At 45.9% G+C, this 12,841-nt stretch overlaps 1 pseudogene; it reads right to left on the bottom strand.

Moving 5' to 3' along the window:
- Window positions 1-12,113: 12,113 nt before the first annotated feature.
- LOC133255248 (small nucleolar RNA SNORA70) lies at window positions 12,114-12,240 on the bottom strand (annotated as a pseudogene).
- Between the last annotated feature and the right edge of the window lie 601 nt (window positions 12,241-12,841).

The following is a 12,841-nucleotide window of genomic DNA, read 5'->3' as shown; positions in this document are numbered from 1 at the left end:
GATGGGAAATTCAGGGTTGAAACTCCAGTTTATCTGACTTCCAACTATGGTCAAAACTGTGACTGGTACCTCCTGTTTCCATTTTTAGCAGGAAGTACTTGAGTCTCTGGCTAGAAATGTGCACATTTCCTATTCAGATTCGGATCAGCTTCTCAATATTTTGGTGGAAGATTTAGTTTCCCAAAGGTGGGTGTAGAATAAAATAGCTCAGCTTAGGCAAGGCCAGGGACTGGAAGTTGGTGCATCTCAGAGACCACAGTGCTATGAAAGGAGAGGGAGAGGGGCCTCACTTCTCTGTTGCCAAGGTTCCCAGTTTCCATGGCAACCCTGAACCCAGGAGTTGTTCAGATAATTGAGATAGTATTGCACCTTAATGTTTTCAGGTACCTGAGGGTCTCCAGGACTCACCATAGCATAGGTCAGAGGCCGGGTCTATACAGCTCAAACCACCAGAAGCAGAAACAGTTGATCGTTCCAGCAGATTGAACCGATTCTAATGGCTTCTCTGTGTACATTCAGGCCTGGGTCAGAAATCACAGATAGATAGATCAGGAAGGAATTTCATAAGTGGGATACAGATCCATAGTAAGTTACCATGGAGACATGAAGAGTATGCTACCTTTTTTTTTTTTTTTTAACTGTACCAGAAAATACTGACTCATTCGGGCTGCGGTTTCAGCTAACAGAGGGACTTACCCTCTAGGCTACTGAAAGCATCTGAGAAACTCGGAAAAGACAGCCATTAGGTCAAGTTCAGTTGCCCGGAGTGGGGCTGCCTTGTCCTGTATACATGGGTATCAGTGCTAGGTGATCAGGGGCCCCCTGGGCCCCTGAGACCCAGTGATCTTTGGGAAGACATCTTTCTTCCTTGAAGAACTCAGAGAGGAGGGGCATCTCCAGCACATCTGAGCAGAAAGACATCAAAAGAAGGGTCACAGGATTTTGAAGACAGTCCGTTCATGACAACCAGCTTTCCCCGTGCTCTAACTGGTTAAACCTTGGGGGGATTCTCAGCTGTATAGAAGCAAGGGTGATTATGCCACCTATGTCATAAGGCTGTGATGGGAGCTCAACACAGAGCCAAATTTGCAAATTTGTCCATCACCTGGTAGAGAGAGGTTCAAAATGATATAGCTATTACATGTCTTTTTCCAAGCTCCCCTCTGGGAGCATTTTATGAAAAATCCTTTAAAATATATACATCAATATATGAAAAAAATCATTCCTACCCTCTCGGATATAAATGCAGGAAAACTTATAGAAAATAATCTAGCCAGGGGCACAAGTGCAGAGCTGGAAAAAATACAGCAGCTGAAAGAGAGAGGAAGCTCAGGGTACCCACAAGTTGGACTCTTGACTCCCACCCAGACTTCTGCCACTCCCTGCTCCTCTTCCCAGGAGCCCTGGGCTCAGCCAAGCAGCGCCCTTACCCTGGGTCCTACGCAGTAAGTAACCCCCTCTATGCTTGTCTGGGTCACTGGCTCATAATCAAATGGGGCCGTACCGGGGTTCCTAACATTTTTTACCTTCCTGTTATTTGTCGGTTTCCTAGTTACTCAGCAGAACTAAAACCCGGCATGGCTGCAGCCTGTGATTATTCATTGACTATTATGGCTTGATTCACAAGGAACATCGGGTTTTCCAGTGAATTAAACCCAATAAAAGTATGACCCTTGGGCTTCAAGATCAAAAGTCGAAGATGTTAGAAGGAAATGAAAAGTTGGGGCATGCATGGGCTGAAATGACCAGACACACCATGTCAAGCTGAGTGTAGGAGTAGCCTTAACTCTTCCCTTAAGAAAGAAGGAAGCTCATCGAAGAGAGGAAGAAAGAGGAATTATAGCAGAATGAAGGCATTATAAGTACTAAATTTCCAGAGAGTAAAATGCACATAGAGTTCTTTAGAATCCAGATGTAATTATTAAAAATGATTAGCTTACCTAGTCATCCTGTAAAAACTACCACAACAAAAATGGTTCCTTAGAAACATGTCTGTATTTACCTTGAAATATTAATCAATAGGCAGTATACAGTTTGAAGCAGTTTCCAGCTGCAACAGACGTCATATGGTCTGAGGTATATCATTTATTCATTCAGCAAACACAGTGTCAGCTGCCGAGAAGACAGATGAGTAAAGGCTTAGTCCCTGCTCTTGGAGAAGTAAAAATAAAGTCCACAGTTCTGCAAATATCATACACAAACGCGAGACTTTGGAAATCCTAGAAGGGGATAGGCAGTGGAGGAGAAAATGCACTTAGATTATAATTTAATTCATTCATTCACCTGGTGGATAAAGGTCTGTCTAGTCAAAGCTGTGTTTTTTCAGTAGTTATGTATGGATGTGAAAGTTGGATCATAAAGAAGGCTGAGCATCAAAGAACTGATGCTTTGAAATTGTGGTATTGAAGAAAACTCTTGAGAGTCCCTTGGACTGCAGGGAGATCCAGGTCCATCCTAAAGGAAATCAACCCTGAATATTCATTGGAAGGACTGATATTGACACTGAAGCTCCAACACTTTGGCCACTTGATATGAAGAGCCAACTCATTTTGAAAAGACCCTGATGCTGGGAAAGATTGAAGGCAGGAGGAAAAGGGGATGACAGAGGATTAGATGATTGGATGGCATCACTGACTCAATGGGCATGAGTCTGAGCAAACTCTGGGGGATTGTGAAGGACAGGGAGACCTGATGTGCTGTAGTCCAAGGGGTTGCAAAGAGTCAGACACGACTGAGTAACTGAAAAAAATTCATTCATATTCTACCGCCTATGTTTCCTTTACTGACCATTCACCTTGCAGTCACTGGGTCATGTCTGGCAGGAGTTATTCTACTGATACATGTTAGGGTCAAGGAACAGATGAGGACTTCCTGGTGTTCCAGTGGTTAAGAGTCCACCTGCCAATGAAGTGGACATGGGTTCCATCCCTGGTCTCTGAAGATTCCATATCCTGTGGAGCAACTAAGCCCATACGCCTCAACTACTGAGCATGCACTCTGCAACAGAAGCCACTGCACTGAAAAGTCCCTGAACCGAAACTAGGGTAGCCCCTGCTCGCTGCAACTAGAAAAAAGGAACAAATGAAATTAAATTTTAAAGCACCCCCATCTCCCTTCACCTCACACAGCAGATAGGCACACGATGTGGACACCTTGCAGTTGCCGTCTACTCATGCCCATCTGCTGTCAGAGGTTCCCAGAATCCAGGCCAACCTGGGGTGATCTAGCACCCTTGCAGTACCACTCGACCCCCCCAGGCTGGTTCCACACTACTCGAGAGCAGGTAGTTTGGTTCTATACTTCTCTTAAAGATTCCTCAAAACAACCAACATGTGACTATGGAAGGTCAAAAACTGCCCCTAATGTCCTGTGTTAATTTCATCTGCTTTTGGCAGCCTCATTCAGTTCAGCTCAGTTGCTCAGTCCTGTTCGACTCTTTGCAACCTCATGGACCACAGCAGACCAGGCCTCCCTGTCCATCGCCAACTCCTAGAGTTTACCCAAACACGTGTCCATCAAGTCAGTGATGCCATCCAACCATCTCATCCTCTGTCGTCCCCTTCTTCTGCCTGCAGTCTTTCCCAGCGTCAGGGTCTTTTGAAACGAGTCAGCTCTTCGAATCAGGTGGCCAAAGTATTGGAGTTTCAGCTTCAGCATCATTCTTTCCAATGAACACCCAGGACTGATCTCCTTTAGGATGGACTGGTTGGATCTCCTTGCAGTCCAAGGGACTCTCAAGAGTCTCCTCCAACACCACAGTTCAAAAGCATCAATTCTTTGGTGCTCAGCTTTCTTTATAGTCCAACTCTCACATCCATACATGACTACTGGAAAAACCATAGCCTTGACTAGATGGACCTTTGTTGGCAAAGTAACGTCTCTGCTGTTTAATACGTTGTCTAGGTGGGTCATAACTTTCCTTCCAAGGAGTAAGCGTCATTTAATTTCATGGCGGCAGTCACCATCTGCAGTGATTTTGGAGCCCAAAATTGGTCCCTTGTGATTGATCCCTGTGGGCATGAAGGCAGGGCAACCAGATGGAGCAAGCCCGTGATCTTATCCTTTGATGGGCCAGTCTCCCTGGGGTCCAGTCCCAGCTCAGCCTTTCATTAGCTGTCCAGCTGCGACCCTGGTAAGCTACAGAAACTGTCTGGGCCTCAGTTTCCTTTTCCATCATTTGCATAATAGCCATGCTTTTCTCCTAGGGCCGCTGGACGATTAAGTGAGTTCAAGTTTCTGAAACTCTTAGAACAATGCCTGGCACGTACAAGGTTGTGACAAATAAGCCAGAGCTCCCCTGACCCTGCAAGGGTTGATCCCACCATCCCCTTCAGCCACGTCTAATGACCACCCAGTTCTACACTCTAAGCAGGATCTTGACTCACAGCGAGGAATAAGATCAAGGCCAATGCCGTCCATAGGCGTACATGGTTTCACTGTAATTCTCTGGCCTTTGGTAGCAGGATATCAAGGAATAAACACTGAATTTTAAAGTTGGGGAAAAAAACGAGAGTTAATAAGTGAGACCAACTTCTGTTTTTATAAGGAATCTAAAGCCTACTGAGGATCAATTTCTTGCTGTTGGTCATAAGACTATTTCCTGGTGGACCTGGGGCCCCAGTCCAGGCCAGCTGCCCCCCATGCCTCCCTGACGCAGTCATATTTCCTTATAAGGCAGTGCTCTCAGAGTATATGAGCCGCCTTCAAAATCCACTGTGATATTAAGCTGCATGATGACAGGCTCTAGGCAAGTCTGAACAACAAAAATAGTAAGAGGGACCCGTTGTATTCTGAAGAATTGATAATCCCTAAATAAATGTGTCTGCAATATGAGTCAGATCTGAGGAGATACAGGATTTCAGAGGTGTGCATGTGTGTTCTGAATCACAAAATGATTCCCACAGTACACGCTGGACTGAATGATGCTTTGAGCACCAGCATGACTATTTATCTTGCAAACTGGACACCGAGCTGCTAGTCTTCACACAAACGAAGAGTTAGTCACTGCTGCGCCCGCCAGTCCAGCCAGTGATTAAGGAAGGCTAATTCACGTTGCCGCTCTTGGTGACAACGTAAAACCTGGATTAGCATTGTAAAGCCCAGGAATGTGACAGAAGCAACACGTGAATAATCATTAAAACCGGGTATTTATGTTATGTCCATTTGAAACTGCTCCCCTCAGGCTGGGACTCGAACCCAAAGCCCAGATTAGGATTTGAACCCCTTTCGTTGAGATCACACACCTGGTCCCAGGACTTAATGAGGCTCAGGTTCTTTTTACGTTCTTTATGTTCTTCAGGTTCTTTATGCACAGAAGGAATTCCGTGAAAGCCAAAGTGATAGGTAAGAAGTGAATTTATTGAGAGAGATACACATTCCATAGACGGAATTCAGTCCATCTAAAAGGCAAAAATAGCCCCCGGAGAAACACATTCCACAGACAGAGTGTGGGCCATCTCAGAAGGCCAGAGGCTCTGAGATATGGGGTGGTTAGTTTTATGGGCTGGGAAATTTCATAGGCTAATGAGCGGGAGGATTGTTCCAACTAGTTTGGAGGAAGAGTGGAGATTTCCAGGAATTGGGCCACGGCCCACTTTTTGGCCTTGTATGATCAGCCCTGGAACTGTTAGGGCACCTGTGGGTGTGTCATTTAGCTTATGGTAATGTATTATCTTCCCTGGTGGCTCAGATGGTAAAGAATCTCCTGTAATGCAGGAGAGTTGGGTTGGGAAGATTCCCCTGGAGAAGGAAATGGCAACCCACTCCAGTACTATTGCTTGGCAAATCCCATGGACAGAGGAGCCAGGTGGTCTACAGTCCATGGGGTCGCAAAGTGTCAGACACGACTTGGCGACTGAACAGCAGCAGTGTATTACAATGAGCGTATATAAGGCTCAGGGTCTGCTGGAAGTTGAACCTTCCGCTGTCTTGGACCTAGATGATTCTAACCAGTTTATGTCATATCCTCTACTGGGATGTCATTCTTTTAAAGGCTGTGCCCTGCCTCCCTCCCTCTTGTTTCACGTTCTTTTGAGATTTGGCTTTCCAATTGCTGCAAGACATTTTCCCTCGTTTCTTTATTTTTCTGAATTCCAGTGTCTATGTGTATTTCAGACCCATGGAGTTGCTAGTGTCTCTGGTTTATAGTCATTATGTAAATCACCTCTTCTCATTGCAGCTAATGCTGGCTTTACCTCTCAGTGCCAGACTTGTCACCTCGAACTTGCCTCTTTGTTTCTGGTTGAGGGTGAAGAGGAGACACCACACAACACTCTCAGCTGTCAAGAGGAAGAACCCCAGGACTCATCTTCTGGAAGGTTCTCACAGAACTCTACAGGGGGTGCCCCAGCTCTCTGAGCAAAGAAACAGTCCTGTATTTGCCCCCTTATTAAAACAAAGCAGAGATGACTCACAGGGACACACCCCTTCCCCACCTCCCACTTTGGAGAAGGAGTGGAGGTTTCCAGGAATTGGGCCACTGCCCACTTTTTGGCCTTTTATGATCAGGCTTGGAACTGTTAGGGCACCTGTGGGTGTGTCATTTGCATTTACACCTGGAAAAAGGGACAATGACGGGACCAGGTCCCAGTTGCCATCATGAAATTCTTTATACTTAAAAATTTTTACATTTTAAAAAAAATTACATTTTCATTTATTTTTTTGGTCATGCGCTGAGAACTGTGGGATCTTAGTTCTCCCACCAGGGATTGAACCCACGGTCTCATCTGTGAAAGTGCAAAATCCTAACCACTGGACTGCCAGGGAATTCACTTAATAATATATAAGAGGCTCTTTTCAATTTTGCAGCTGCTGCTGCTGTTAAGTTGCTTTAGTCATGTCCAACTCTGCTACCTCATAGACGGCAGCCCACCAGGCTCCCCCGTCCCTGGGATTCTCCAGGCAAGAACACTGGAGTGGGTTGCCATTTCCTTCTCCAATGCATGAAAGTGAAAAGTGAAAGTGAAGTCGCTCAGTCGTGTCTGACTCTTAGCAACCCCATGGACTGCAGCCTACCAAGTTCCTCTGTCCATGGGATTTCCCAGGCAAGAGTACTGGAGTGGGTTGCCATTCCCTTCTCCCTCCATTTTGCAGAAGGCTCTGCAAATTATGTAGTCAGTCCCTGGTGAGACATTTTTCCCATGACTTTCCCCACGTGCAGGGAGCCAGAGGGCACTTCTATCATACAGAACACACAGCAGACAGGTGGCCATCAGCCCCCTGCTCCCAAGGCAGCAGGTCAGAGCCTCTGTGTGAGTCTGACTTGGTCTTTCCAAGCTACATACTACACAAACTCACTTAAACACCTGTATTGTTATATAATCCACATACTGCAAAATTAACCCATGTAAAAGTCTAGAATGTGAAGTCAAGTGGGCCTTAGAAAGCATCACTATAAACAAAGCTAGTGGAGGTGATGGAATTCCAGTTGAGCTATTTCAAACCCTGAAAGATGATGCTGTGAAAGTGCTGCACTCAATATGCCAGCACATTTGGAAAACTCAGCAGTGGCCACAGGATTGGAAAAGGTTAGTTTTCATTCCAATCCCAAAGAAAGTCAATGCCAAATAATGCTCAAACTACCACACAATTGCACTAATCTCAGATCAGATCAGACCAGTCACTCAGTCGTGTCTGACTCTTTGCGACCCCATGAATCGCTGCACGCCAGGCCTCCCTGTCCATCACCAACTCCCAGAGTTCACTCAGACTCACATCCATTGAGTCAGTGATGCCATCCAGCCATCTCATCCTCTGTCCTCCCTTTCTCCTCTTGCCCCCAATCCCTCCCAGCATCAGAGTCTTTTCCAATGAGTCAACTCTTCGCACGAGGTGGCCAGAGTACTGGAGTTTCAGCTTTAGCATCATTCCTTCCAAAGAAATCCCAGAGCTGATCTCCTTCAGAATGGACTGGTTGGATCTCCTTGCAGTCCAAGGGACTCTCAAGAGTCTTTTCCAACACCACAGTGCAAAAGCATCAGTTCTTCGGCGTTCAGCCTTCTTCACAGTCCAACTCTCACATCCATGCGTGACCACTGGAAAAACCATAGCCTTGACTAGATGGACCTTTGTTGGCAAAGTAATGTCTCTGCTTTTGAATATGCTATCTAGGTTGGTCATAACTTTCCTTCCAAGGAGTAAGCGTCTTTTAATTTCATGGTGACAGTCACCATCTGCAGTGATTTTGGAGCCCAGAAAAATAAAGTCTGACACCGTTTCCACTGTTTCCCCATCTATTTCCCATCAAGTGATGGGACAGGATGCCATCCATGATCTTCGTTTTTTGAATGTTGAGCTTTAAGCCAACTTTTTCACTCTCCACTTTCACCTTCATCAAGAGGCTTTGTAGTTCCTCTTCACTTTCTGCCATAAGGGTGGTGTCATCTGCATATCTGAGGTTATTGATATTTCTCCCAGCAATCTTGATTCCAGCTTGTGTTTCTTCCAGTCCAGCATTTCTCATGATGTACTCTGCATATAAGTTAAATAAACAGGGTGACAATATACAGCCTTGACGTACTCCTTTTCCTATTTGGAACCAGTCTGTTGTTCCATGTCCAGTTCTAACTGTTGCTTCCTGACCTGCATACAGATTTCTCAAGAGGCAGATCAGATGGTCTGGTATTCCCATCTCTTTCAGAATTTTCCACAGTTTATTGTGATCCACACAGTCAAAGGCTTTGGCGTAGTCAATAAAGCAGAAATAGATGTTTTTCTGGAACTCTCTTCCTTTTTCCATGATTCAGCGGATGTTGGCAATTTGATCTCTGGTTCCTCTGCCTTTTCTAAAACACGCTAGTAAAGTAATGATCAAAATTCTCCAAGCCAGGCTTCAGCAATACGTGAACCATGAATTCCAGATGTTCAAGCTGGTTTTAGAAAAGGCAGAGGAACCAGAGATCAAATTGCCAACATCCGCTGAATCATGGAAAAAGGAAGAGAGTTCCAGAAAAACATCTATTTTTGCTTTATTGACTACGCCAAAGCCTTTGATTGTGTGGATCACAACAAACTGTGGAAAATTCTGAAAGAGATGGGAATACCAGACCACCTGACCTGCCTCTTGAGAAACCTATATGCAGGTCAGGAAGCAACAGTTAGAACTGGACATGGAACAACAGACTGGTTCCAAATAGGGAAAGGAGGACATCAAGGCTGCATATTGTCACCCTGTTTATTTAACTTCTATGCATAGTACATCATGAGAAACACTGGGCTGGAAGAAGCACAAGCTGGAATCAAGATTGCTGGGAGAAATATCAATAACCTCAGATATGCAGATGACACCACCCTATGGCAGAAAGTGAAGAGGAACTAAAAAGCCTCTTGATGAGAGTTAAAGAGGAGAGTGAAAAAGTTGGCTTAAAGCTCAACATTCAAAAAACGAAGATCATGGCATCTGGTCCCATCACTTCATGGCAAATAGATGGGGAAACAGTGCAAACAGTGTCACACTTTATTTTGAGGGGCTCCAAAATCACTGCAAATGGTGACTGCAGCCATGAAATTAAAAGACACTTATTCCTTGGAAGGAAAGTTATGACCAACCTAGATAGCATATTCAAAAGCAGAGACATTACTTTGCCAACAAAGGTCCATCTAGTCAAGGCTATGGTTTTTCCAGTGGTCATGTATGGATATGAGAGTTGGACTGTGAAGAAGGCTGAGGGCCGAAAAATTGATGCTTTTGAACTATGGTGTTGGAGAAGACTCTTGAGCGTCCCTTGAACTGCAAGGAGATCCAACCAGTCCACTCTGAAGGAGATCAGCCCTGGGATTTCTTTGGAAGGAATGATGCTAAAGCTGAAACTCCAGTACCACCTCATGCGAAGAGTTGACTCATTGGAAAATATTCTGATGCTGGAAGGGATTGGGGGCAGGAGGAGAAGGGGATGGCAGAGGATGAGATGGCTGGATGGCATCACTGACCTGATGGACATGAGTCTAAGTGAACTCTGGAGTTGGTGATGGACAGGAAGGCCTAGCGTGCTGCAAGTCATGGGGTCGCAAAGAGTCGGACACGACTGAGCGACTGAACTGAACTGAAAGTATATGGTTCAGTGGTTTTACAAATATTCACAAATATGTGCAGCTGTCACCCCAGTCACATTTAAGGCATTTTTATCACCTCAGAAAGAAGCTCTGTTTCCATTAGCCATCATCCCATCAGCCCTTCTCTCCCCTGCTAGCCCTGTGTAATCACTGATCTGCTTTCTGCCTGCCTATTCTATGCTTTTCCCATGAACAGAAGTGTACCATTTTTTGTTTTGTTGTTCAGTCGCTCAGTCACTCTTTGTGACCCCCGTGGACTGCAGCACACAAAGCTTCTCTGTCCTTAGCTATCTCCCAGAGTTTGCTCAAAACTCACGTCCATTGAATCTGTGATGCCATCCAACCATCTCACCCTCTGCGGTCCCCTTCTCCTCCTGCCCTCAATCTTTCCCAGCATCAGGGTCTTTACTAATGAGTCAGCTCTTCCCATCAGGTGGCCAAAGCATTGGAGCTTCAGCTTCAGCATCAGTGCTTCCAATGAATATTCAGGGTTGATTTCCTTTAGGATTGGCTAGTTTGATCTCCCTGCAGTCCAAGGGACTCTCAAGAGGCTTCCCCAACACCACAGTTTGAAAGCATCAATTCTTCAGCACTCAGCTTCTTTATGGTCCAACTCTCACATCCGTCCACGACAACTGGAAAGACCGTAACTTTGACTATACGAACCTTTGTCAGCAAAGTGATGATCTCTGCTTTTTAATACACTGTCTGGGTTTGTTGTAATAGCTTTTCTTCCAAGGAGCAAGCGTCTTTTGTGATTGGCTTCTCTCACTCAGCCTACTCTTCTCAAGGATCATCCAGGTTGTAACCTGTGTCAGCACTTCATTTTTCTTTATGACCCATATATATTTTATTATATCCAATTGTTTGGTTTCTGTTGGCAGCTATCTGTGAAACGTCTGGCCTGTGATTGAGGCTTATAGCATCTTTAACGCCGAGAGAGGGCTGACCAGTGATGCTCTTTTCCTGGACCAGCTTGGGCAGCAGAGGAAGACGCAAAGCCAGTTGGGTAGGAGGTGCCCTGGGCTGTGCCAGACGGTCCGTCACAGGGCTGCGTTCAGGCCTCCTTTGTTTTTCTCCCACGGTGGCTGTCACGGCAGAGGGCCACCTTAGGAACAGCTGGGTCTTCCTCACTGGGGAGAGGAGAGGAGATCAATGAAGCCCTTCCCTCTCTGAGCTTCAACACACTTGATAACGAGGGAGAAGAATATTTGAGGAAACTAGCTGCTTGTCTCTTGTTGCTTTATTTTCACTTTGGTGTTTGTATAGAAAAAAGAGTGAACTATTTCTCTGAAATAACCACCTGATCTGGTTTACTTAAAAAAAAAAATTGACATTTTGCTCATCCATTCACTCACTCATTCCTTCCTTCATTCGTTTCAGTTTTATTGAGGTACAATTGGCATAATTTGACATTTTATTTTGACAGGGAAGTAGGATTTGTTGGTAAGCGTGAGTGAGCAGGGGAAAGCACCAAGCTCTCATGAGTGCAGGCCCACCACTGGTCCGGGGGGCCATAATTAGGGGTGTATTTGATCCCTCGTATCTTCCCTGGTGGCTCAGATGGTAAAGCGTCTGCCTATACTGTGGGTAGACCCGGGTTCAGTCCCTGGGTTGGGAAGATCCCCTGCAGAAGGAAATGGCAACCCACTTCTGTACTCTTGCCTGGAAAACCCCATGGACGGAGGAGCCTGGCAGGCTACAGCCCATGAGGTCGCAGAGAGTCAGACACAGCTGAGCAACTTCACTTTTCACTTTGGCCCCTCAGCCATCCGGGATGAGCTGCTTTTCCGCCACCATGTTTCAGATTCATCCACGTTAAATTTAGCAAATCCCCGCTTCTTGGAGATGTGGACCTTCCGTCAGCCAGGGAACTTGAACTTGGCCTTGCGGAGGGCCTCAGTCGCATGCTCCTTGTTCTGCAGCTTGGTGTGGATGGACTTTATGACTTGGCCGGTGTGGGCCCTGGCCACTGTGCCCTGGGCCTTTCCAAAGGCATCGCAGATACCTATCTGCAGCCTGGATTGAGGGTGGCAGGCCAGTCATGAGTGTCCCCTGGAAAGGGCTGTTTCCAAGGTCCCTTAGGGCAACCCACACAGGCAACAGGCTGCATATACTACCTGACATTTGCAATCACTGCACACCAAGCCCCCATGGGGAATGGAGCATAGATGGCTTAATTGGCTGCAAATACAATTTGACATTTTAAAAATGATTTGTCAGTGTGACTTGCACATTTGAATACTTATTTCTAAAGGCTTTTAAACACTGTATTTGTTCTCAAAACAGCATCCAGAGGGATCCTGTTAAAACATCTGTCAGACCCTCTCTCCTCAGCTGAAGCCCTCCAGTGGCCCAGGGTGACTCAGAGGAAGAGCTTGAGGCCCTGCGATTTCCCCTCCCCACTCTGAGGCCTCCATCTCTCAGATGTCTCCTCTTGCCCCAGTCCTGCTGGTCCTCAGGGCACCAGCTGGCCTCCCCCAAACATCAGACAGGATCCTCCCTCTCCTGGGAAACCTCTTCCCACGTCTAAAATTTAATCCATTTTTCATCTAACACAGCCTGACTTTTTTTTTCCCTAAAGCCCTTGTCATTATGTAATTTTCCTTTGACATTTTCCTTTTTCACCCTGTTCACTCTCCCTGAATATTCATAGGAAGGACTGATACTGAAGCTGAAGCTCCAGTACTTTGGCCACCTGATGCAAAGAGCCAACTCATTGGAAAAGACGCTGATGCTGGGAAAGATTGAGGGTAGGAGGAGAAGGGGACAACAGAGGATGAAATGGTTG

This window comes from Bos javanicus, chromosome 1 (genome assembly GCF_032452875.1).
Source record: "Bos javanicus breed banteng chromosome 1, ARS-OSU_banteng_1.0, whole genome shotgun sequence".
Classification (NCBI taxonomy): domain Eukaryota; kingdom Metazoa; phylum Chordata; class Mammalia; order Artiodactyla; family Bovidae; genus Bos; species Bos javanicus.
Note: the sequence above shows the minus strand (reverse complement) of the source record. Positions and strands in the feature narration are given on the sequence as shown.